General features: G+C 46.1%; 8 non-coding genes and 2 pseudogenes across 8 annotated transcripts; all 10 read left to right on the top strand.

Annotated features, from left to right (window-relative positions):
- Positions 1-708: 708 nt before the first annotated feature.
- Positions 709-899, top strand: LOC130318531 (U2 spliceosomal RNA). Its single transcript, XR_008865039.1, has one exon. It is a non-coding gene; the product is annotated as a U2 spliceosomal RNA (small nuclear RNA).
- Positions 900-2,984: 2,085 nt separating this feature from the next.
- Positions 2,985-3,175, top strand: LOC130318530 (U2 spliceosomal RNA). The gene has a single exon (XR_008865038.1). It is a non-coding gene; the product is annotated as a U2 spliceosomal RNA (small nuclear RNA).
- Positions 3,176-5,268: 2,093 nt separating this feature from the next.
- On the top strand, positions 5,269-5,459 carry LOC130318529 (U2 spliceosomal RNA). The gene has a single exon (XR_008865037.1). It is a non-coding gene; the product is annotated as a U2 spliceosomal RNA (small nuclear RNA).
- A 2,085-nt stretch (positions 5,460-7,544) lies between these two features.
- On the top strand, positions 7,545-7,735 carry LOC130318553 (U2 spliceosomal RNA). The gene has a single exon (XR_008865056.1). It is a non-coding gene; the product is annotated as a U2 spliceosomal RNA (small nuclear RNA).
- A 2,083-nt stretch (positions 7,736-9,818) lies between these two features.
- LOC130318552 (U2 spliceosomal RNA) lies at positions 9,819-10,009 on the top strand. Its single transcript, XR_008865055.1, has one exon. It is a non-coding gene; the product is annotated as a U2 spliceosomal RNA (small nuclear RNA).
- Positions 10,010-12,099: 2,090 nt separating this feature from the next.
- Positions 12,100-12,290, top strand: LOC130318551 (U2 spliceosomal RNA). Its single transcript, XR_008865054.1, has one exon. It is a non-coding gene; the product is annotated as a U2 spliceosomal RNA (small nuclear RNA).
- Positions 12,291-14,371: 2,081 nt separating this feature from the next.
- LOC130318550 (U2 spliceosomal RNA) lies at positions 14,372-14,589 on the top strand (annotated as a pseudogene).
- A 5,409-nt stretch (positions 14,590-19,998) lies between these two features.
- Positions 19,999-20,173, top strand: LOC130318546 (U2 spliceosomal RNA; annotated as a pseudogene).
- Positions 20,174-22,264: 2,091 nt separating this feature from the next.
- Positions 22,265-22,455, top strand: LOC130318540 (U2 spliceosomal RNA). The gene has a single exon (XR_008865047.1). It is a non-coding gene; the product is annotated as a U2 spliceosomal RNA (small nuclear RNA).
- A 2,091-nt stretch (positions 22,456-24,546) lies between these two features.
- On the top strand, positions 24,547-24,737 carry LOC130318528 (U2 spliceosomal RNA). The gene has a single exon (XR_008865036.1). It is a non-coding gene; the product is annotated as a U2 spliceosomal RNA (small nuclear RNA).
- The last annotated feature ends 1,058 nt before the right edge of the window (positions 24,738-25,795 follow it).

Genomic DNA, 25,795 nt, shown 5'->3' with positions numbered 1-25,795 from the left:
AGCTGTTTGGTGATGTCGTCTATTATGGCCTTCATAGAAGCAACAGGAGATTGTTGCATCCATCTAGAACCCTCAGAACTACAGTGCTATGATGTCACTCACTTCCACAGGCCTTGCAGAGTGTAAACAACAACAACCCAGCTTTGTTGTGTATGTAACCATAGGGATTGTGATGTCACCTAGAACCTTCACAGCAGCGACAGCTTTATGAGGAGCATCAGCACTGCTCTGCCTGAGCAGAACCATCACCGCCATAGGTTGTCAAATAACCCGGATTTAACCCACACAGGTAAGTCCAATGGGGTGCAGGCATGTCCTCTATGCTTACAGCTTCCCGTGGGTGTTGGTTTGATACCGTTTGGGGACAGCCAAGGAGGCATCTGCAGGCAACAAAGGTAGGTGTGTGCTTGTGTGTGTGTTTCCTATGCAGATCCTAAGCCCAGTGTCACATGCAAGTAGGAGGAGTAAGAAGGGTTCCTGGCAAATCCGGGTTATGGATTGCATTTAAAAAGGCCCCGTGGGAGTGCAATGGGCCCCTGTCTTGCTGCTTAGCAATAATGGTATGGGTTTAGGTTCTGCTGTGTGTACTGGTGGTTGACTGCCCCCCAGCCCAGAGTGTGCATGGAAAATTGTCTGGCAGCCTCCCTGACAGCAAGCAGTGATAGTGCCCATGAAGGGGACCTTGTTGGGCCCGCCCCTTTCACGGTAATCGCTTCTCGGCCTTTTGGCTAAGATCAAGTGTAGTATCTGTTCTTATCAGTTTAATATCTGATACGTCCCCTATCTGGGGACCATATATTAAATGGATTTTTGAGAACGGGGGCCGATTTCGAAGCTTGCTTCCGTCGCCCTATGCATTGACCCGATATGGCAGTATCTTCGGGTACAGTGCACCACCCCCTTACAGGGTTAAAAAGAAAGATTCCTACTTTCATTGCTACCTGCTTGCTGGCTAGCCAGCTAGCCAGCCCTGTGGGCCTTGCTGCTGCTGCTGCTGCTGCTGCAGCCAAAAAACAAAAGGTGGTGCTGCTGCTGCTTCTGCTGCTTCTGCTTGTGTCTGGCCGCTGTTGGAGCGTCCAGGCACAGGACTTCTGCTGCTGCTGACTAAATGGCCTCCTTAATTGGATCATTTGAGTAGCCAGCACACCTGTGCAGGTAGGGCATGACATGATAGGCAGCTGCCTTGATAGCGGGTGGGTGCTGAATGTTCCTAATTGACAAAATAAGATTAATGCTTATGAAGAAATATAAAATCTCATCCCTTCCCCAATATCGCGCCACACCCCTACCCCTTAATTCCCTGGTTGAACTTGATGGACATATGTCTTTTTTCGACCGTACTAACTATGTAACTATGTAACATAACATGGGGGGGTCTCCTGGCTGTTCACACAGGTGTGTCATTGCTGTACATTGACCATGCATTGCTTCTGTGGTATTGCAAAGGCAAAGACAAATGCTTCCAGCCATCCATTGCACTAATGGATTGGTCATCAGCTGGCTGTCTATGTCCCGCATCAATATAGACCAAAGTACAGAGGGTTAGGCTATGCTATAGTGCACCTACCTGATGCATCAGAAGGTGCGAGGCCCTTGCTAAATTCTGTGCACAGACTTTGAGATCTATGCTTTAGACTGTATCTAAACCTGCTCCAACATGGACTGACATTCTGGCCTACTTTCAGCCGATGCGACTTGTCTGTCGCTGAACAGTCGCTTTTTATGTATTCAGCACCTATGTATAATGTTGTAAAAATGCTCTAGAAGCTAAAGTCGCAGAAATGTCACACATATTTGGCCTGCAACTTTCTGTGCGACAAATTCAGACAGGAAAAATCAGTATAAATCCTTAGAAAATTATCCCCCAGTGTCTCCATCTGCTGGCGGTATTGAATAAGCATTGCTGCACTGATGGGGTATGCATTAGACGAAAAAAAAGAAGAAAAAGAAGAATAATACGCCCAGAAAAGAGGCGAAAAGGAGAAAAACGTAAAAAAACGTGAAAAAAAAGTAAGAGGAAGAGAAGGGAAAAAAAGGTGGAAATGGGTTTAAAAGTGATTTCGGCGGAGAAATATATATATATATATATATATATATATATATATATATATACGCGCACACACACACATATATATAAACGTATTCTCCGTTGAGATATTGCAGCCGCTGCTGTGTCCAGGCCCAGGAGCCTTAGCACTGTGCTGTGATGTCACTCAATACCACTGACATCACTAGGTGTAAACAACATCTCTCCTTTGCTGTGTATGTGACTATGGAGCTGTTTGGTGATGTCGTCTATTATGGCCTTCATAGAAGCAACAGGAGATTGTTGCATCCATCTAGAACCCTCAGAACTACAGTGCTATGATGTCACTCACTTCCACAGGCCTTGCAGAGTGTAAACAACAACAACCCAGCTTTGTTGTGTATGTAACCATAGGGATTGTGATGTCACCTAGAACCTTCACAGCAGCGACAGCTTTATGAGGAGCATCAGCACTGCTCTGCCTGAGCAGAACCATCACCGCCATAGGTTGTCAAATAACCCGGATTTAACCCACACAGGTAAGTCCAATGGGGTGCAGGCATGTCCTCTATGCTTACAGCTTCCCGTGGGTGTTGGTTTGATACCGTTTGGGGACAGCCAAGGAGGCATCTGCAGGCAACAAAGGTAGGTGTGTGCTTGTGTGTGTGTTTCCTATGCAGATCCTAAGCCCAGTGTCACATGCAAGTAGGAGGAGTAAGAAGGGTTCCTGGCAAATCCGGGTTATGGATTGCATTTAAAAAGGCCCCGTGGGAGTGCAATGGGCCCCTGTCTTGCTGCTTAGCAATAATGGTATGGGTTTAGGTTCTGCTGTGTGTACTGGTGGTTGACTGCCCCCCAGCCCAGAGTGTGCATGGAAAATTGTCTGGCAGCCTCCCTGACAGCAAGCAGTGATAGTGCCCATGAAGGGGACCTTGTTGGGCCCGCCCCTTTCACGGTTATCGCTTCTCGGCCTTTTGGCTAAGATCAAGTGTAGTATCTGTTCTTATCAGTTTAATATCTGATACGTCCCCTATCTGGGGACCATATATTAAATGGATTTTTGAGAACGGGGGCCGATTTCGAAGCTTGCTTCCGTCGCCCTATGCATTGACCCGATATGGCAGTATCTTCGGGTACAGTGCACCACCCCCTTACAGGGTTAAAAAGAAAGATTCCTACTTTCATTGCTACCTGCTTGCTGGCTAGCCAGCTAGCCAGCCCTGTGGGCCTTGCTGCTGCTGCTGCTGCTGCTGCAGCCAAAAAACAAAAGGTGGTGCTGCTGCTGCTTCTGCTGCTTCTGCTTGTGTCTGGCCGCTGTTGGAGCGTCCAGGCACAGGACTTCTGCTGCTGCTGACTAAATGGCCTCCTTAATTGGATCATTTGAGTAGCCAGCACACCTGTGCAGGTAGGGCATGACATGATAGGCAGCTGCCTTGATAGCGGGTGGGTGCTGAATGTTCCTAATTGACAAAATAAGATTAATGCTTATGAAGAAATATAAAATCTCATCCCTTCCCCAATATCGCGCCACACCCCTACCCCTTAATTCCCTGGTTGAACTTGATGGACATATGTCTTTTTTCGACCGTACTAACTATGTAACTATGTAACATAACATGGGGGGGTCTCCTGGCTGTTCACACAGGTGTGTCATTGCTGTACATTGACCATGCATTGCTTCTGTGGTATTGCAAAGGCAAAGACAAATGCTTCCAGCCATCCATTGCACTAATGGATTGGTCATCAGCTGGCTGTCTATGTCCCGCATCAATATAGACCAAAGTACAGAGGGTTAGGCTATGCTATAGTGCACCTACCTGATGCATCAGAAGGTGCGAGGCCCTTGCTAAATTCTGTGCACAGACTTTGAGATCTATGCTTTAGACTGTATCTAAACCTGCTCCAACATGGACTGACATTCTGGCCTACTTTCAGCCGATGCGACTTGTCTGTCGCTGAACAGTCGCTTTTTATGTATTCAGCACCTATGTATAATGTTGTAAAAATGCTCTAGAAGCTAAAGTCGCAGAAATGTCACACATATTTGGCCTGCAACTTTCTGTGCGACAAATTCAGACAGGAAAAATCAGTATAAATCCTTAGAAAATTATCCCCCAGTGTCTCCATCTGCTGGCGGTATTGAATAAGCATTGCTGCACTGATGGGGTATGCATTAGACGAAAAAAAAGAAGAAAAAGAAGAATAATACGCCCAGAAAAGAGGCGAAAAGGAGAAAAACGTAAAAAAACGTGAAAAAAAAGTAAGAGGAAGAGAAGGGAAAAAAAGGTGGAAATGGGTTTAAAAGTGATTTCGGCGGAGAAATATATATATATATATATATATATATATATATATATATATATATATATACGCGCACACACACACATATATATAAACGTATTCTCCGTTGAGATATTGCAGCCGCTGCTGTGTCCAGGCCCAGGAGCCTTAGCACTGTGCTGTGATGTCACTCAATACCACTGACATCACTAGGTGTAAACAACATCTCTCCTTTGCTGTGTATGTGACTATGGAGCTGTTTGGTGATGTCGTCTATTATGGCCTTCATAGAAGCAACAGGAGATTGTTGCATCCATCTAGAACCCTCAGAACTACAGTGCTATGATGTCACTCACTTCCACAGGCCTTGCAGAGTGTAAACAACAACAACCCAGCTTTGTTGTGTATGTAACCATAGGGATTGTGATGTCACCTAGAACCTTCACAGCAGCGACAGCTTTATGAGGAGCATCAGCACTGCTCTGCCTGAGCAGAACCATCACCGCCATAGGTTGTCAAATAACCCGGATTTAACCCACACAGGTAAGTCCAATGGGGTGCAGGCATGTCCTCTATGCTTACAGCTTCCCGTGGGTGTTGGTTTGATACCGTTTGGGGACAGCCAAGGAGGCATCTGCAGGCAACAAAGGTAGGTGTGTGCTTGTGTGTGTGTTTCCTATGCAGATCCTAAGCCCAGTGTCACATGCAAGTAGGAGGAGTAAGAAGGGTTCCTGGCAAATCCGGGTTATGGATTGCATTTAAAAAGGCCCCGTGGGAGTGCAATGGGCCCCTGTCTTGCTGCTTAGCAATAATGGTATGGGTTTAGGTTCTGCTGTGTGTACTGGTGGTTGACTGCCCCCCAGCCCAGAGTGTGCATGGAAAATTGTCTGGCAGCCTCCCTGACAGCAAGCAGTGATAGTGCCCATGAAGGGGACCTTGTTGGGCCCGCCCCTTTCACGGTTATCGCTTCTCGGCCTTTTGGCTAAGATCAAGTGTAGTATCTGTTCTTATCAGTTTAATATCTGATACGTCCCCTATCTGGGGACCATATATTAAATGGATTTTTGAGAACGGGGGCCGATTTCGAAGCTTGCTTCCGTCGCCCTATGCATTGACCCGATATGGCAGTATCTTCGGGTACAGTGCACCACCCCCTTACAGGGTTAAAAAGAAAGATTCCTACTTTCATTGCTACCTGCTTGCTGGCTAGCCAGCTAGCCAGCCCTGTGGGCCTTGCTGCTGCTGCTGCTGCTGCTGCAGCCAAAAAACAAAAGGTGGTGCTGCTGCTGCTTCTGCTGCTTCTGCTTGTGTCTGGCCGCTGTTGGAGCGTCCAGGCACAGGACTTCTGCTGCTGCTGACTAAATGGCCTCCTTAATTGGATCATTTGAGTAGCCAGCACACCTGTGCAGGTAGGGCATGACATGATAGGCAGCTGCCTTGATAGCGGGTGGGTGCTGAATGTTCCTAATTGACAAAATAAGATTAATGCTTATGAAGAAATATAAAATCTCATCCCTTCCCCAATATCGCGCCACACCCCTACCCCTTAATTCCCTGGTTGAACTTGATGGACATATGTCTTTTTTCGACCGTACTAACTATGTAACTATGTAACATAACATGGGGGGGTCTCCTGGCTGTTCACACAGGTGTGTCATTGCTGTACATTGACCATGCATTGCTTCTGTGGTATTGCAAAGGCAAAGACAAATGCTTCCAGCCATCCATTGCACTAATGGATTGGTCATCAGCTGGCTGTCTATGTCCCGCATCAATATAGACCAAAGTACAGAGGGTTAGGCTATGCTATAGTGCACCTACCTGATGCATCAGAAGGTGCGAGGCCCTTGCTAAATTCTGTGCACAGACTTTGAGATCTATGCTTTAGACTGTATCTAAACCTGCTCCAACATGGACTGACATTCTGGCCTACTTTCAGCCGATGCGACTTGTCTGTCGCTGAACAGTCGCTTTTTATGTATTCAGCACCTATGTATAATGTTGTAAAAATGCTCTAGAAGCTAAAGTCGCAGAAATGTCACACATATTTGGCCTGCAACTTTCTGTGCGACAAATTCAGACAGGAAAAATCAGTATAAATCCTTAGAAAATTATCCCCCAGTGTCTCCATCTGCTGGCGGTATTGAATAAGCATTGCTGCACTGATGGGGTATGCATTAGACGAAAAAAAAGAAGAAAAAGAAGAATAATACGCCCAGAAAAGAGGCGAAAAGGAGAAAAACGTAAAAAAACGTGAAAAAAAAGTAAGAGGAAGAGAAGGGAAAAAAAGGTGGAAATGGGTTTAAAAGTGATTTCGGCGGAGAAATATATATATATATATATATATATATATATATATATATATACGCGCACACACACACATATATATAAACGTATTCTCCGTTGAGATATTGCAGCCGCTGCTGTGTCCAGGCCCAGGAGCCTTAGCACTGTGCTGTGATGTCACTCAATACCACTGACATCACTAGGTGTAAACAACATCTCTCCTTTGCTGTGTATGTGACTATGGAGCTGTTTGGTGATGTCGTCTATTATGGCCTTCATAGAAGCAACAGGAGATTGTTGCATCCATCTAGAACCCTCAGAACTACAGTGCTATGATGTCACTCACTTCCACAGGCCTTGCAGAGTGTAAACAACAACAACCCAGCTTTGTTGTGTATGTAACCATAGGGATTGTGATGTCACCTAGAACCTTCACAGCAGCGACAGCTTTATGAGGAGCATCAGCACTGCTCTGCCTGAGCAGAACCATCACCGCCATAGGTTGTCAAATAACCCGGATTTAACCCACACAGGTAAGTCCAATGGGGTGCAGGCATGTCCTCTATGCTTACAGCTTCCCGTGGGTGTTGGTTTGATACCGTTTGGGGACAGCCAAGGAGGCATCTGCAGGCAACAAAGGTAGGTGTGTGCTTGTGTGTGTGTTTCCTATGCAGATCCTAAGCCCAGTGTCACATGCAAGTAGGAGGAGTAAGAAGGGTTCCTGGCAAATCCGGGTTATGGATTGCATTTAAAAAGGCCCCGTGGGAGTGCAATGGGCCCCTGTCTTGCTGCTTAGCAATAATGGTATGGGTTTAGGTTCTGCTGTGTGTACTGGTGGTTGACTGCCCCCCAGCCCAGAGTGTGCATGGAAAATTGTCTGGCAGCCTCCCTGACAGCAAGCAGTGATAGTGCCCATGAAGGGGACCTTGTTGGGCCCGCCCCTTTCACGGTTATCGCTTCTCGGCCTTTTGGCTAAGATCAAGTGTAGTATCTGTTCTTATCAGTTTAATATCTGATACGTCCCCTATCTGGGGACCATATATTAAATGGATTTTTGAGAACGGGGGCCGATTTCGAAGCTTGCTTCCGTCGCCCTATGCATTGACCCGATATGGCAGTATCTTCGGGTACAGTGCACCACCCCCTTACAGGGTTAAAAAGAAAGATTCCTACTTTCATTGCTACCTGCTTGCTGGCTAGCCAGCTAGCCAGCCCTGTGGGCCTTGCTGCTGCTGCTGCTGCTGCTGCAGCCAAAAAACAAAAGGTGGTGCTGCTGCTGCTTCTGCTGCTTCTGCTTGTGTCTGGCCGCTGTTGGAGCGTCCAGGCACAGGACTTCTGCTGCTGCTGACTAAATGGCCTCCTTAATTGGATCATTTGAGTAGCCAGCACACCTGTGCAGGTAGGGCATGACATGATAGGCAGCTGCCTTGATAGCGGGTGGGTGCTGAATGTTCCTAATTGACAAAATAAGATTAATGCTTATGAAGAAATATAAAATCTCATCCCTTCCCCAATATCGCGCCACACCCCTACCCCTTAATTCCCTGGTTGAACTTGATGGACATATGTCTTTTTTCGACCGTACTAACTATGTAACTATGTAACATAACATGGGGGGGTCTCCTGGCTGTTCACACAGGTGTGTCATTGCTGTACATTGACCATGCATTGCTTCTGTGGTATTGCAAAGGCAAAGACAAATGCTTCCAGCCATCCATTGCACTAATGGATTGGTCATCAGCTGGCTGTCTATGTCCCGCATCAATATAGACCAAAGTACAGAGGGTTAGGCTATGCTATAGTGCACCTACCTGATGCATCAGAAGGTGCGAGGCCCTTGCTAAATTCTGTGCACAGACTTTGAGATCTATGCTTTAGACTGTATCTAAACCTGCTCCAACATGGACTGACATTCTGGCCTACTTTCAGCCGATGCGACTTGTCTGTCGCTGAACAGTCGCTTTTTATGTATTCAGCACCTATGTATAATGTTGTAAAAATGCTCTAGAAGCTAAAGTCGCAGAAATGTCACACATATTTGGCCTGCAACTTTCTGTGCGACAAATTCAGACAGGAAAAATCAGTATAAATCCTTAGAAAATTATCCCCCAGTGTCTCCATCTGCTGGCGGTATTGAATAAGCATTGCTGCACTGATGGGGTATGCATTAGACGAAAAAAAAGAAGAAAAAGAAGAATAATACGCCCAGAAAAGAGGCGAAAAGGAGAAAAACGTAAAAAAACGTGAAAAAAAAGTAAGAGGAAGAGAAGGGAAAAAAAGGTGGAAATGGGTTTAAAAGTGATTTCGGCGGAGAAATATATATATATATATATATATATATATATATATATATACGCGCACACACACACATATATATAAACGTATTCTCCGTTGAGATATTGCAGCCGCTGCTGTGTCCAGGCCCAGGAGCCTTAGCACTGTGCTGTGATGTCACTCAATACCACTGACATCACTAGGTGTAAACAACATCTCTCCTTTGCTGTGTATGTGACTATGGAGCTGTTTGGTGATGTCGTCTATTATGGCCTTCATAGAAGCAACAGGAGATTGTTGCATCCATCTAGAACCCTCAGAACTACAGTGCTATGATGTCACTCACTTCCACAGGCCTTGCAGAGTGTAAACAACAACAACCCAGCTTTGTTGTGTATGTAACCATAGGGATTGTGATGTCACCTAGAACCTTCACAGCAGCGACAGCTTTATGAGGAGCATCAGCACTGCTCTGCCTGAGCAGAACCATCACCGCCATAGGTTGTCAAATAACCCGGATTTAACCCACACAGGTAAGTCCAATGGGGTGCAGGCATGTCCTCTATGCTTACAGCTTCCCGTGGGTGTTGGTTTGATACCGTTTGGGGACAGCCAAGGAGGCATCTGCAGGCAACAAAGGTAGGTGTGTGCTTGTGTGTGTGTTTCCTATGCAGATCCTAAGCCCAGTGTCACATGCAAGTAGGAGGAGTAAGAAGGGTTCCTGGCAAATCCGGGTTATGGATTGCATTTAAAAAGGCCCCGTGGGAGTGCAATGGGCCCCTGTCTTGCTGCTTAGCAATAATGGTATGGGTTTAGGTTCTGCTGTGTGTACTGGTGGTTGACTGCCCCCCAGCCCAGAGTGTGCATGGAAAATTGTCTGGCAGCCTCCCTGACAGCAAGCAGTGATAGTGCCCATGAAGGGGACCTTGTTGGGCCCGCCCCTTTCACGGTTATCGCTTCTCGGCCTTTTGGCTAAGATCAAGTGTAGTATCTGTTCTTATCAGTTTAATATCTGATACGTCCCCTATCTGGGGACCATATATTAAATGGATTTTTGAGAACGGGGGCCGATTTCGAAGCTTGCTTCCGTCGCCCTATGCATTGACCCGATATGGCAGTATCTTCGGGTACAGTGCACCACCCCCTTACAGGGTTAAAAAGAAAGATTCCTACTTTCATTGCTACCTGCTTGCTGGCTAGCCAGCTAGCCAGCCCTGTGGGCCTTGCTGCTGCTGCTGCTGCTGCTGCTGCAGCCAAAAAACAAAAGGTGGTGCTGCTGCTGCTTCTGCTGCTTCTGCTTGTGTCTGGCCGCTGTTGGAGCGTCCAGGCACAGGACTTCTGCTGCTGCTGAATAAATGGCCTCCTTAATTGGATCATTTGAGTAGCCAGCACACCTGTGCAGGTAGGGCATGACATGATAGGCAGCTGCCTTGATAGCGGGTGGGTGCTGAATGTTCCTAATTGACAAAATAAGATTAATGCTTATGAAGAAATATAAAATCTCATCCCTTCCCCAATATCGCGCCACACCCCTACCCCTTAATTCCCTGGTTGAACTTGATGGACATATGTCTTTTTTCGACCGTACTAACTATGTAACTATGTAACATAACATGGGGGGGTCTCCTGGCTGTTCACACAGGTGTGTCATTGCTGTACATTGACCATGCATTGCTTCTGTGGTATTGCAAAGGCAAAGACAAATGCTTCCAGCCATCCATTGCACTAATGGATTGGTCATCAGCTGGCTGTCTATGTCCCGCATCAATATAGACCAAAGTACAGAGGGTTAGGCTATGCTATAGTGCACCTACCTGATGCATCAGAAGGTGCGAGGCCCTTGCTAAATTCTGTGCACAGACTTTGAGATCTATGCTTTAGACTGTATCTAAACCTGCTCCAACATGGACTGACATTCTGGCCTACTTTCAGCCGATGCGACTTGTCTGTCGCTGAACAGTCGCTTTTTATGTATTCAGCACCTATGTATAATGTTGTAAAAATGCTCTAGAAGCTAAAGTCGCAGAAATGTCACACATATTTGGCCTGCAACTTTCTGTGCGACAAATTCAGACAGGAAAAATCAGTATAAATCCTTAGAAAATTATCCCCCAGTGTCTCCATCTGCTGGCGGTATTGAATAAGCATTGCTGCACTGATGGGGTATGCATTAGACAAAAAAAAAGAAGAAAAAGAAGAATAATACGCCCAGAAAAGAGGCGAAAAGGAGAAAAACGTAAAAAAACGTGAAAAAAAAGTAAGAGGAAGAGAAGGGAAAAAAAGGTGGAAATGGGTTTAAAAGTGATTTCGGCGGAGAAATATATATATATATATATATATATATATATATATATATATATACGCGCACACACACACATATATATAAACGTATTCTCCATTGAGATATTGCAGCCGCTGCTGTGTCCAGGCCCAGGAGCCTTAGCACTGTGCTGTGATGTCACTCAATACCACTGACATCACTAGGTGTAAACAACATCTCTCCTTTGCTGTGTATGTGACTATGGAGCTGTTTGGTGATGTCGTCTATTATGGCCTTCATAGAAGCAACAGGAGATTGTTGCATCCATCTAGAACCCTCAGAACTACAGTGCTATGATGTCACTCACTTCCACAGGCCTTGCAGAGTGTAAACAACAACAACCCAGCTTTGTTGTGTATGTAACCATAGGGATTGTGATGTCACCTAGAACCTTCACAGCAGCGACAGCTTTATGAGGAGCATCAGCACTGCTCTGCCTGAGCAGAACCATCACCGCCATAGGTTGTCAAATAACCCGGATTTAACCCACACAGGTAAGTCCAATGGGGTGCAGGCATGTCCTCTATGCTTACAGCTTCCCGTGGGTGTTGGTTTGATACCGTTTGGGGACAGCCAAGGAGGCATCTGCAGGCAACAAAGGTAGGTGTGTGCTTGTGTGTGTGTTTCCTATGCAGATCCTAAGCCCAGTGTCACATGCAAGTAGGAGGAGTAAGAAGGGTTCCTGGCAAATCCGGGTTATGGATTGCATTTAAAAAGGCCCCGTGGGAGTGCAATGGGCCCCTGTCTTGCTGCTTAGCAATAATGGTATGGGTTTAGGTTCTGCTGTGTGTACTGGTGGTTGACTGCCCCCCAGCCCAGAGTGTGCATGGAAAATTGTCTGGCAGCCTCCCTGACAGCAAGCAGTGATAGTGCCCATGAAGGGGACCTTGTTGGGCCCGCCCCTTTCACGGTTATCGCTTCTCGGCCTTTTGGCTAAGATCAAGTGTAGTATCTGTTCTTATCAGTTTAATATCTGATACGTCCCCTATCTGGGGACCATATATTAAATGGATTTTTGAGAACGGGGGCCGATTTCGAAGCTTGCTTCCGTCGCCCTATGCATTGACCCGATATGGCAGTATCTTCGGGTACAGTGCACCACCCCCTTACAGGGTTAAAAAGAAAGATTCCTACTTTCATTGCTACCTGCTTGCTGGCTAGCCAGCTAGCCAGCCCTGTGGGCCTTGCTGCTGCTGCTGCTGCTGCTGCAGCCAAAAAACAAAAGGTGGTGCTGCTGCTGCTTCTGCTGCTTCTGCTTGTGTCTGGCCGCTGTTGGAGCGTCCAGGCACAGGACTTCTGCTGCTGCTGACTAAATGGCCTCCTTAATTGGATCATTTGAGTTGCCAGCACACCTGTGCAGGTAGGGCATGACATGATAGGCAGCTGCCTTGATAGCGGGTGGGTGCTGAATGTTCCTAATTGACAAAATAAGATTAATGCTTATGAAGAAATATAAAATCTCATCCCTTCCCCAATATCGCGCCACACCCCTACCCCTTAATTCCCTGGTTGAACTTGATGGACATATGTCTTTTTTCGACCGTACTAACTATGTAACTATGTAACATAACATGGGGGGGTCTCCTGGCTGTTCACACAGGTGTGTCATTGCTGTACATTGACCATGCATTGCTTCTGTGGTATTGCAAAGGCAAAGACAAATGCTTCCAGCCATCCATTGCACTAATGGATTGGTCATCAGCTGGCTGTCTATGTCCCGCATCAATATAGACCAAAGTACAGAGGGTTAGGCTATGCTATAGTGCACCTACCTGATGCATCAGAAGGTGCGAGGCCCTTGCTAAATTCTGTGCACAGACTTTGAGATCTATGCTTTAGACTGTATCTAAACCTGCTCCAACATGGACTGACATTCTGGCCTACTTTCAGCCGATGCGACTTGTCTGTCGCTGAACAGTCGCTTTTTATGTATTCAGCACCTATGTATAATGTTGTAAAAATGCTCTAGAAGCTAAAGTCGCAGAAATGTCACACATATTTGGCCTGCAACTTTCTGTGCGACAAATTCAGACAGGAAAAATCAGTATAAATCCTTAGAAAATTATCCCCCAGTGTCTCCATCTGCTGGCGGTATTGAATAAGCATTGCTGCACTGATGGGGTATGCATTAGACGAAAAAAAAGAAGAAAAAGAAGAATAATACGCCCAGAAAAGAGGCGAAAAGGAGAAAAACGTAAAAAAACGTGAAAAAAAAGTAAGAGGAAGAGAAGGGAAAAAAAGGTGGAAATGGGTTTAAAAGTGATTTCGGCGGAGAAATATATATATATATATATATATATATATATATATATACGCGCACACACACACATATATATAAACGTATTCTCCGTTGAGATATTGCAGCCGCTGCTGTGTCCAGGCCCAGGAGCCTTAGCACTGTGCTGTGATGTCACTCAATACCACTGACATCACTAGGTGTAAACAACATCTCTCCTTTGCTGTGTATGTGACTATGGAGCTGTTTGGTGATGTCGTCTATTATGGCCTTCATAGAAGCAACAGGAGATTGTTGCATCCATCTAGAACCCTCAGAACTACAGTGCTATGATGTCACTCACTTCCACAGGCCTTGCAGAGTGTAAACAACAACAACCCAGCTTTGTTGTGTATGTAACCATAGGGATTGTGATGTCACCTAGAACCTTCACAGCAGCGACAGCTTTATGAGGAGCATCAGCACTGCTCTGCCTGAGCAGAACCATCACCGCCATAGGTTGTCAAATAACCCGGATTTAACCCACACAGGTAAGTCCAATGGGGTGCAGGCATGTCTTCTATGCTTACAGCTTCCCGTGGGTGTTGGTTTGATACCGTTTGGGGACAGCCAAGGAGGCATCTGCAGGCAACAAAGGTAGGTGTGTGCTTGTGTGTGTGTTTCCTATGCAGATCCTAAGCCCAGTGTCACATGCAAGTAGGAGGAGTAAGAAGGGTTCCTGGCAAATCCGGGTTATGGATTGCATTTAAAAAGGCCCCGTGGGAGTGCAATGGGCCCCTGTCTTGCTGCTTAGCAATAATGGTATGGGTTTAGGTTCTGCTGTGTGTACTGGTGGTTGACTGCCCCCCAGCCCAGAGTGTGCATGGAAAATTGTCTGGCAGCCTCCCTGACAGCAAGCAGTGATAGTGCCCATGAAGGGGACCTTGTTGGGCCCGCCCCTTTCACGGTTATCGCTTCTCGGCCTTTTGGCTAAGATCAAGTGTAGTATCTGCATTTGGTCTGGTCGGAAGGTGTCTGTGGTACCCCGCTTCTCGGCCTTGGGGGATTGTCTCTCCTTACGGAGGGACTTCACCCCCTTGCTGCTATTGGGGAGCGGGCTTAGTCCACAGACAACGGGTTGCGATCCCCCTGTCTCTGGGACCTTGTGTCTCAGAAGGCATTTTCGGTACGTTGAGCGTTACCTGTAGCTTCGGAAGCACCTAGGGTACCCCCGACCTCTGCCTTGGGTAAGGGTTCCGCTTTTATAGCGGGATTCCGAGCCCCTGCTGCTATTGGGGAAGGGGCTTAGTCCCTGGGTGTGGAAGATGCCGTTCTCCTGGGCTTTCCCCTCTGGGGAAATGTCGATGCGAAATACCATCCGCATAGAGGTGTCGGAGAGCCATCGTCAGTTGAAGAACCTCCGCTTCATTGCGGAGGTGATTCTTCTTGACTACTTCCGCCTCAATAGGGAGGACATCCTGTGTCTAAATGACCAGGAAAGCCGTGGCCTGTATACCGTCACCTTCACGGCCACGGCGTGTTGCGATAACATCTATGCAACCTTGTCTGGTGCGGACCAGAGGGACGATCGACTCGACGGTCTTTCGTTCCAGTTCCTCTATGGTGAGGAACATATACCGTTGGTGGTGGCTATGCACAGCCCTCATGTGACCACGGAGGATATAGCCACTTTTCTTCGGCGATACTGCGAAGAGGTGCGATTCGCAAACAAAATATTGAACTCCGTGCGGTTCTGGAACGGCAAGAGGAAGTTCTGGGTCAAGCTCCGTAAGGATCCCGGTGGTATTGGGGGTCTTTGCCATCCGCCCCCAAATTTTGCCATCGGGAGAGTTCGGGGCTTCCTGTTCTATCCTCAAATGCCTATGTATTGCCGAAATTGCTTGAGGTTTGGCCACACCCAGGAGACCTGCGGCGCGGAGCGTGTGATTCGCTGCAATAGGTGTGGCCAAGAAGGTCACATAGCCTCAAGATGTAGCCATACGATAAGGTGTAACCTCTGCGGAGAGGAAAATCATGATTTTAATTCCTGTCCCCATAAAGCAAAAACTACGATGGGTGGGTCAAGGCTGGGCCCACCCAAAGAGGGGACAGGACAAAAGACGTCCTTTTTTTAAGATGCCCAAACCCCAGAAGGCAGGTACTGATGGGTCCAGGCCCAAGACCTCTGGTGCTCCATCGGGGGGCCCACCGGTGGTAGTGCTAGGGGGAGGCCATGGGGATTCCACGAAGCCCGGGCGGGTGATCGAGTTTACTGCCCGGGAAATTGAAAGACGTCGATCGACTTCCTACCTGGCTCAAGAGCCCGCCGAAACTTCTGAAGGGGGCTCACCTGTGGCGGGTGGCAGCCGACGGGCCTCGGTGGGGGCAGAGGTGGACCCAAAATTGCAGCATAAGCCAGGTACTGGCTTGGCCCAGGGTCGCCCTGCTCCGGACGAAGAGGCCCCGGTGAAAGCCCGCCGGAAGGGGAGCCAGGTGGCCAGGTCTGAGCCCGGTCCTGTTACTCCGCCTATACAGGACAGGGCCAAGAAGACAAGTGGCGCCAAACCAGGGTTTGCTGCCCCGCCAGCAGTGGACCCGGTGGGTAAAACTGGCCATCGTCGATCGATGGGGAAGTTGGAGCAACAGTCCTCAGCAACGCTTGCTGGGGAACAAGCGATGAAAACTTCCCAAGGTAGCGGCAAAGGTTCCGGAAAAGAGGCCTCACAGGCCCCTGTGCAGCAGTTCCAGTCGTCAAAAGATGAAAGAAGACGCAGATCCATCAGCCGGGGGCCAGAGATTACATCGAGTGAGAGCAACACAGAGGATATGGACAGCAGTATGACATTTAAAAGACAAAGAGAAGAAGAAGAGGAAGACATTCAAAGGAAAGCGGCGTGCCGTAGTTCGGACGAGAGCGAGCTCAGGGTCGGGGCATCATCGATCTCAAGCTCCGACCCTCAGAACATTAAGGAGCTGATGACCCCGCAGGCGGGGGATGACGGTACGCAGCTTATTATTGACTTTGATTCTCCAAGCACGGACTCTCCATAAACTATGCCTATCCCTGTAAAAATTGCCTCACTCAATGTGAGGTCCTTAAAGAGCCCTGATCGCAGGGCTGCTTTATTTTCTTATCTAGAGACATGTGACTTTGACCTTTGCCTGCTACAAGAATGTGGAATCCCTAGTAAAATGGACTATAAAGACTTAAAAGAAGACTGGAAGCTGGGCCCATCCATATGGTCCGGTGCAAATGACTGTCGTTCTGTGGGTGTTGGGCTGCTCTGCCGAGGCCAGTCCTTTTCGATTCATACAGTAACTGAGATTGTGCCTGGCAGAGCTCTTTTAATTCATCTATATTTTAATGGACTTTTAATTCGTGTTTTAAATGTGTATGCCCCTCCTGATAAACAGGAGCGGGCAGAACTATTTGAAATTTTACCACTGTTTTGTGTTGGGTCTTCCCCCCTGCTGGTGGGAGGTGATTTTAACTGCATACGTGATGGGGAACACCGGCAGGGTGGGGATATTAATCGTAAAGACCGCACTTCTTACCTGCTTAAAAATTTTATTGATGATTTTAACTTGAAAGATTGCTGGAAGGATCTCTTGCCGGAGGACCCGGGCGCCACATGGTCCAATGGAAGAGTGAGCTCCAGAATCGATTTTATTTTTTCCTCTAGAGCTTTTAAACCCCTGAAATGCACGCTCGAGCAGAATATCTTCTCTGATCATAAGCTCCTCTTGGTGGTCCTGGAGCTAGAGGGGGAGCAAAAAGCAAAAAGGGGCCTCTGGAGATTAAACACCACACTCCTAGAGGACCCTGAGATAAAAGAGGAGTTTGTGCGGACCTACCAGTGCTGGCAATCACAAAGAAAACCCCACGAGCCTATGCTGCACTGGTGGGAGGGCACCAAATCTAAAATCAGATTTTTTTTTATCAAAGCAGGTAAGAAGAAGGCAAAAATGGAAAAACAGTGGTTTTATGTTCTTAACATGCGTTTAAATGTACTTTTTAAATTGAAAGAAGCTGGTATGGATGTAGAAAATGATATTTTAAACCTTAAAACTGAAATAAAACATGCCATAGAAAAGAAAGGGAAACAAATCATTTTTAACTCACATGTGCAGCACCTGGAGGAGGGCGAGAAATGTTCCCGTTTCTTTTTTAAAAAAGTGATGAATAGGAGGGATATCATCCAAAACCTTGAGGGTGAATCCACTCCAAAAGGCATGTTAGATGCAGTTTTTAACTTCTACCAGCTTCTTTTTAATAAGAAAGATCTTAATCCATCCTTTTTAGAACATGTTCTTAATTCCCTTGATTTTAAGCTAGATGTTTTAGACCAGGAGGTTTTATCCCGTGATCTTAACTTAGATGAACTTTTATTTGTTTTTAAAAGTTTTTCTAGTGGGAAGGCCCCTGGGGAAGATGGTTTACCCATCGAATTTTATTTAGCTTTTTGGGATATTTTAAAGGATGATATGGTTTTATTGTATAAAGAAACTTTTATTGTTAATGAACTTCCCCCTTCCTGGAGGAGGGGGATTGTATCATTACTTTTTAAAAAGGGTGAAAAGGATATGCTAAAAAATTGGCGCCCCATCACACTTTTAAATGTCGATTATAAAGTTTTAGCCAAGTTATTAGCTGTCCGTTTTAAACCTTTTATTCATAAATTAATTCACCCAAATCAGGTTTGTGGGGTACCTGGAAGGTCTATAGCTGAATCCCTAAATATTTTAAGAGATGTTTTATGGTATTTTAAGGATAGAAATCAAACTGTAGCAATTTTATCCTTAGACTTTGAAAAAGCCTTTGATAGGGTCTCCCATGAATACCTGTTTTTAGTTCTTAAAAAGATGGCAGTGCCTGAAACGATTTTAAGCCGAATCATGCTTTTATACCGATCCTGTTTTAGTCAAGTCTCTGTTAATGGCTTTTTAACCAGCGGTGTTCCTCTTTTATCAGGTGTCAAACAGGGCTGCCCCCTGTCCCCACTCCTTTTTATTTGCGCAATCGAACCACTGATGGCCCTCCTCAGAAAAGACCGGGTAGTAAGAGGCGTACCGATACCTGGTGGAGGAGGGACCCATCTAAAGGTGTTGGGGTACATGGATGATGTCACCATACTGTGCCCGGACTCTCCATCCATGAGGGGGGCATTGAGGAACACCAGCTATTTCTGCGAGGTCTCTGGTTTTAAGCTAAACACAGATAAATGTGACTGTTTTTATATTGGCTCCTGGGATTCATCCATCACCCCAGGAGTCACAATGCAACAGGATCAAATTAAAGTTTTAGGTATTGTTTTTAACCAGGTCAATGATGGGAGCCCTAACTGGGATTCAGCTATAGCTAAGATGGAGAAGAAGATTTTAATGTGGAATCTTAGAAACCTTACCATGGAGGGGAAGATTTTAATAATAAAGATGGTTTTACTCCCTATTATGCTATACATTGCCATGGTATTTCCTCCATCTATTTTATACATTAAAAAAGTAACTAGAATTGTTTTTACTTTTTTATGGGGTTCAAAAATGGAGAAATTAAAGCGTGATTTTATGTACAAAAGTAAAGATAATGGCGGGAAAGATGTTCCTAACCTTTTTACTTTCTTTTACATAAAGTATTTCTGTTTCTGTTTTAAAATGATTAAATCCGATGGCATTTTTAGCTGCTTTTTAAGGTACGCTGCGGGCATGGTTTTTAAAAGATGGTTGCGCATCCCTCTGAACGCTCCGGTGCTTCTGTGTCCCCCAAAACATTATGTGGTGTTGGAAAAGACAGTCAGGCTCCTAGGTCTCCAAGATTTGGAGCCTGACATACTGGGGGACCAGAGAAAGGTATCAAAGGTCCTCAGGCGGAGTGAGGTTACCCTGGCAGTGTCCAATTTCACACAGGCAAGATCCAAAAAGGTATGGCGGAACGTGTACGGGAAGTTTCTGGCGAATGTACACAGGGATCTTGCCTGGGCAATCGTCCACCAGTGCCTCCCTACTCGTGAGTTCCAGCACAGGCGAGGACTGGTGGCGAGAGCCAAGTGCCCGAGAGATGGCTGCGGAGTGGACGAAACGGTGCTGCACATATTTTGGAACTGCCCTTTTGCACGGGAGCTTTGGAGGAAGGTAGGCCCACTTTTGAAGTGGGCCTGCGGCCTAAAAGATTTTAATCACGAATGTGTCTTTTACGGTCTTTTTAACTGCCCCAATTTTAAACAGCAGATGATCTGCTGGATGATTATTAATTGTTTTAAAAATGCCATCTGGAAAGTTAGGAACATCTTACTTTTTAAACATGATTTTATTGATGTTAAAAACTGTATAAAGCTGGCCCTGAGTGAGATGTACATCTATTACCTAAGAGACAAGAAACAGTTGGGGGCCAGCGAGGCAGCATCCATGTGGTGTCTGCCTCTATGGAACGAAATAACAATATAATCAGTTTTTATGACATTTGTATAATGTTTTATCCTGCCATTTTTATTTTTTCTCCTTTTATAACTGGTTTTATTATTTGTATTTTAAAACTTTTGTGAACCTTTTATTATTTTGCATTTTAAATTCTGTATGGTTTCTTATTTATTCAATAAAAAAAAAATTTTTTGTTGAAACCTTATCTGTTCTTATCAGTTTAATATCTGATACGTCCCCTATCTGGGGACCATATATTAAATGGATTTTTGAGAACGGGGGCCGATTTCGAAGCTTGCTTCCGTCGCCCTATGCATTGACCCGATATGGCAGTATCTTCGGGTACAGTGCACCACCCCCTTACAGGGTTAAAAAGAAAGATTCCTACTTTCATTGCTACCTGCTTGCTGGCTAGCCAGCTAGCCAGCCCTGTGGGCCTTGCTGCTGCTGCTGCTGCTGCTGCAGCCAAAAAACAAAAGGTGGTGCTGCTGCTGCTTCTGCTGCTTCTGCTTGTGTCTGGCCGCTGTTGGAGCGTCCAGGCACAGGACTTCTGCTGCTGCTGACTAAATGGCCTCCTTAATTGGATCATTTGAGTAGCCAGCACACCTGTGCAGGTAGGGCATGACATGATAGGCAGCTGCCTTGATAGCGGGTGGGTGCTGAATGTTCCTAATTGACAAAATAAGATTAATGCTTATGAAGAAATATAAAATCTCATCCCTTCCCCAATATCGCGCCACACCCCTACCCCTTAATTCCCTGGTTGAACTTGATGGACATATGTCTTTTTTCGACCGTACTAACTATGTAACTATGTAACATAACATGGGGGGGTCTCCTGGCTGTTCACACAGGTGTGTCATTGCTGTACATTGACCATGCATTGCTTCTGTGGTATTGCAAAGGCAAAGACAAATGCTTCCAGCCATCCATTGCACTAATGGATTGGTCATCAGCTGGCTGTCTATGTCCCGCATCAATATAGACCAAAGTACAGAGGGTTAGGCTATGCTATAGTGCACCTACCTGATGCATCAGAAGGTGCGAGGCCCTTGCTAAATTCTGTGCACAGACTTTGAGATCTATGCTTTAGACTGTATCTAAACCTGCTCCAACATGGACTGACATTCTGGCCTACTTTCAGCCGATGCGACTTGTCTGTCGCTGAACAGTCGCTTTTTATGTATTCAGCACCTATGTATAATGTTGTAAAAATGCTCTAGAAGCTAAAGTCGCAGAAATGTCACACATATTTGGCCTGCAACTTTCTGTGCGACAAATTCAGACAGGAAAAATCAGTATAAATCCTTAGAAAATTATCCCCCAGTGTCTCCATCTGCTGGCGGTATTGAATAAGCATTGCTGCACTGATGGGGTATGCATTAGACGAAAAAAAAGAAGAAAAAGAAGAATAATACGCCCAGAAAAGAGGCGAAAAGGAGAAAAACGTAAAAAAACGTGAAAAAAAAGTAAGAGGAAGAGAAGGGAAAAAAAGGTGGAAATGGGTTTAAAAGTGATTTCGGCGGAGAAATATATATATATATATATATATATATATATATATATATATATATATACGCGCACACACACACATATATATAAACGTATTCTCCGTTGAGATATTGCAGCCGCTGCTGTGTCCAGGCCCAGGAGCCTTAGCACTGTGCTGTGATGTCACTCAATACCACTGACATCACTAGGTGTAAACAACATCTCTCCTTTGCTGTGTATGTGACTATGGAGCTGTTTGGTGATGTCGTCTATTATGGCCTTCATAGAAGCAACAGGAGATTGTTGCATCCATCTAGAACCCTCAGAACTACAGTGCTATGATGTCACTCACTTCCACAGGCCTTGCAGAGTGTAAACAACAACAACCCAGCTTTGTTGTGTATGTAACCATAGGGATTGTGATGTCACCTAGAACCTTCACAGCAGCGACAGCTTTATGAGGAGCATCAGCACTGCTCTGCCTGAGCAGAACCATCACCGCCATAGGTTGTCAAATAACCCGGATTTAACCCACACAGGTAAGTCCAATGGGGTGCAGGCATGTCCTCTATGCTTACAGCTTCCCGTGGGTGTTGGTTTGATACCGTTTGGGGACAGCCAAGGAGGCATCTGCAGGCAACAAAGGTAGGTGTGTGCTTGTGTGTGTGTTTCCTATGCAGATCCTAAGCCCAGTGTCACATGCAAGTAGGAGGAGTAAGAAGGGTTCCTGGCAAATCCGGGTTATGGATTGCATTTAAAAAGGCCCCGTGGGAGTGCAATGGGCCCCTGTCTTGCTGCTTAGCAATAATGGTATGGGTTTAGGTTCTGCTGTGTGTACTGGTGGTTGACTGCCCCCCAGCCCAGAGTGTGCATGGAAAATTGTCTGGCAGCCTCCCTGACAGCAAGCAGTGATAGTGCCCATGAAGGGGACCTTGTTGGGCCCGCCCCTTTCACGGTTATCGCTTCTCGGCCTTTTGGCTAAGATCAAGTGTAGTATCTGTTCTTATCAGTTTAATATCTGATACGTCCCCTATCTGGGGACCATATATTAAATGGATTTTTGAGAACGGGGGCCGATTTCGAAGCTTGCTTCCGTCGCCCTATGCATTGACCCGATATGGCAGTATCTTCGGGTACAGTGCACCACCCCCTTACAGGGTTAAAAAGAAAGATTCCTACTTTCATTGCTACCTGCTTGCTGGCTAGCCAGCTAGCCAGCCCTGTGGGCCTTGCTGCTGCTGCTGCTGCTGCTGCTGCCAAAAAACAAAAGGTGGTGCTGCTGCTGCTTCTGCTGCTTCTGCTTGTGTCTGGCCGCTGTTGGAGCGTCCAGGCACAGGACTTCTGCTGCTGCTGACTAAATGGCCTCCTTAATTGGATCATTTGAGTAGCCAGCACACCTGTGCAGGTAGGGCATGACATGATAGGCAGCTGCCTTGATAGCGGGTGGGTGCTGAATGTTCCTAATTGACAAAATAAGATTAATGCTTATGAAGAAATATAAAATCTCATCCCTTCCCCAATATCGCGCCACACCCCTACCCCTTAATTCCCTGGTTGAACTTGATGGACATATGTCTTTTTTCGACCGTACTAACTATGTAACTATGTAACATAACATGGGGGGGTCTCCTGGCTGTTCACACAGGTGTGTCATTGCTGTACATTGACCATGCATTGCTTCTGTGGTATTGCAAAGGCAAAGACAAATGCTTCCAGCCATCCATTGCACTAATGGATTGGTCATCAGCTGGCTGTCTATGTCCCGCATCAATATAGACCAAAGTACAGAGGGTTAGGCTATGCTATAGTGCACCTACCTGATGCATCAGAAGGTGCGAGGCCCTTGCTAAATTCTGTGCACAGACTTTGAGATCTATGCTTTAGACTGTATCTAAACCTGCTCCAACATGGACTGACATTCTGGCCTACTTTCAGCCGATGCGACTTGTCTGTCGCTGAACAGTCGCTTTTTATGTATTCAGCACCTATGTATAATGTTGTAAAAATGCTCTAGAAGCTAAAGTCGCAGAAATGTCACACATATTTGGCCTGCAACTTTCTGTGCGACAAATTCAGACAGGAAAAATCAGTATAAATCCTTAGAAAATTATCCCCCAGTGTCTCCATCTGCTGGCGGTATTGAATAAGCATTGCTGCACTGATGGGGTATGCATTAGACGAAAAAAAAGAAGAAAAAGAAGAATAATACGCCCAGAAAAGAGGCGAAAAGGAGAAAAACGTAAAAAAACGTGAAAAAAAAGTAAGAGGAAGAGAAGGGAAAAAAAGGTGGAAATGGGTTTAAAAGTGATTTCGGCGGAGAAATATATATATATATATATATATATATATATATATATATATATATATACGCGCACACACACACATATATATAAACGTATTCTCCGTTGAGATATTGCAGCCGCTGCTGTGTCCAGGCCCAGGAGCCTTAGCACTGTGCTGTGATGTCACTCAATACCACTGACATCACTAGGTGTAAACAACATCTCTCCTTTGCTGTGTATGTGACTATGGAGCTGTTTGGTGATGTCGTCTATTATGGCCTTCATAGAAGCAACAGGAGATTGTTGCATCCATCTAGAACCCTCAGAACTACAGTGCTATGATGTCACTCACTTCCACAGGCCTTGCAGAGTGTAAACAACAACAACCCAGCTTTGTTGTGTATGTAACCATAGGGATTGTGATGTCACCTAGAACCTTCACAGCAGCGACAGCTTTATGAGGAGCATCAGCACTGCTCTGCCTGAGCAGAACCATCACCGCCATAGGTTGTCAAATAACCCGGATTTAACCCACACAGGTAAGTCCAATGGGGTGCAGGCATGTCCTCTATGCTTACAGCTTCCCGTGGGTGTTGGTTTGATACCGTTTGGGGACAGCCAAGGAGGCATCTGCAGGCAACAAAGGTAGGTGTGTGCTTGTGTGTGTGTTTCCTATGCAGATCCTAAGCCCAGTGTCACATGCAAGTAGGAGGAGTAAGAAGGGTTCCTGGCAAATCCGGGTTATGGATTGCATTTAAAAAGGCCCCGTGGGAGTGCAATGGGCCCCTGTCTTGCTGCTTAGCAATAATGGTATGGGTTTAGGTTCTGCTGTGTGTACTGGTGGTTGACTGCCCCCCAGCCCAGAGTGTGCATGGAAAATTGTCTGGCAGCCTCCCTGACAGCAAGCAGTGATAGTGCCCATGAAGGGGACCTTGTTGGGCCCGCCCCTTTCACGGTTATCGCTTCTCGGCCTTTTGGCTAAGATCAAGTGTAGTATCTGTTCTTATCAGTTTAATATCTGATACGTCCCCTATCTGGGGACCATATATTAAATGGATTTTTGAGAACGGGGGCCGATTTCGAAGCTTGCTTCCGTCGCCCTATGCATTGACCCGATATGGCAGTATCTTCGGGTACAGTGCACCACCCCCTTACAGGGTTAAAAAGAAAGATTCCTACTTTCATTGCTACCTGCTTGCTGGCTAGCCAGCTAGCCAGCCCTGTGGGCCTTGCTGCTGCTGCTGCTGCTGCTGCAGCCAAAAAACAAAAGGTGGTGCTGCTGCTGCTTCTGCTGCTTCTGCTTGTGTCTGGCCGCTGTTGGAGCGTCCAGGCACAGGACTTCTGCTGCTGCTGACTAAATGGCCTCCTTAATTGGATCATTTGAGTAGCCAGCACACCTGTGCAGGTAGGGCATGACATGATAGGCAGCTGCCTTGATAGCGGGTGGGTGCTGAATGTTCCTAATTGACAAAATAAGATTAATGCTTATGAAGAAATATAAAATCTCATCCCTTCCCCAATATCGCGCCACACCCCTACCCCTTAATTCCCTGGTTGAACTTGATGGACATATGTCTTTTTTCGACCGTACTAACTATGTAACTATGTAACATAACATGGGGGGGTCTCCTGGCTGTTCACACAGGTGTGTCATTGCTGTACATTGACCATGCATTGCTTCTGTGGTATTGCAAAGGCAAAGACAAATGCTTCCAGCCATCCATTGCACTAATGGATTGGTCATCAGCTGGCTGTCTATGTCCCGCATCAATATAGACCAAAGTACAGAGGGTTAGGCTATGCTATAGTGCACCTACCTGATGCATCAGAAGGTGCGAGGCCCTTGCTAAATTCTGTGCACAGACTTTGAGATCTATGCTTTAGACTGTATCTAAACCTGCTCCAACATGGACTGACATTCTGGCCTACTTTCAGCCGATGCGACTTGTCTGTCGCTGAACAGTCGCTTTTTATGTATTCAGCACCTATGTATAATGTTGTAAAAATGCTCTAGAAGCTAAAGTCGCAGAAATGTCACACATATTTGGCCTGCAACTTTCTGTGCGACAAATTCAGACAGGAAAAATCAGTATAAATCCTTAGAAAATTATCCCCCAGTGTCTCCATCTGCTGGCGGTATTGAATAAGCATTGCTGCACTGATGGGGTATGCATTAGACGAAAAAAAAGAAGAAAAAGAAGAATAAT

The sequence above is a fragment of the Hyla sarda genome, unplaced genomic scaffold (assembly GCF_029499605.1).
Source record: "Hyla sarda isolate aHylSar1 unplaced genomic scaffold, aHylSar1.hap1 scaffold_2053, whole genome shotgun sequence".
In the NCBI taxonomy this organism is placed as follows: domain Eukaryota; kingdom Metazoa; phylum Chordata; class Amphibia; order Anura; family Hylidae; genus Hyla; species Hyla sarda.
Note: the sequence above shows the minus strand (reverse complement) of the source record. Positions and strands in the feature narration are given on the sequence as shown.